Source organism: Limulus polyphemus, unplaced genomic scaffold, assembly GCF_000517525.1.
Source record: "Limulus polyphemus unplaced genomic scaffold, Limulus_polyphemus-2.1.2 Scaffold145, whole genome shotgun sequence".
NCBI lineage: Eukaryota > Metazoa > Arthropoda > Merostomata > Xiphosura > Limulidae > Limulus > Limulus polyphemus.
Genome location: NW_013665755.1, coordinates 924,087 through 924,517, shown reverse-complemented (window position 1 = coordinate 924,517; position 431 = coordinate 924,087).

Sequence of the window (431 nt, the reverse complement as noted above, 5' to 3'; positions counted from 1 at the left end):
ACCAAACATGCTCACCCTTTCAACCGTGGGGGCATTCTAATGTAACGGTCAATTCCACTATTCGTTGATAAAAGAGTACCCCACGAGTTGGCGGTGGGTGATAATAACTAGGTGCCTTCCCTCTAGTCTTTCACAGCTAAATTGGATACGGCTAGCGCACATAACCCTCGTGGAGTTTTGCGCAAAATTCACACCAATCCGTTGGTGCTTGTTTTTTGATACACTGCTACCCTTCTTCCATCTAGCGGCAACAACAAAACTTAGTATGTGTGCAGAGCGAGAAAGAGACACCAGATACCAGTCATGGTATTTATTAGATATGACTTATTTGCAACCACAAATGGTAAAGATTGATTATATTGTGATTCTTAGCTCTGCGTTAGAATTTGCAGTTTCTAACGTTTGTTTGTTTGCTTTAACGCAATGCTACA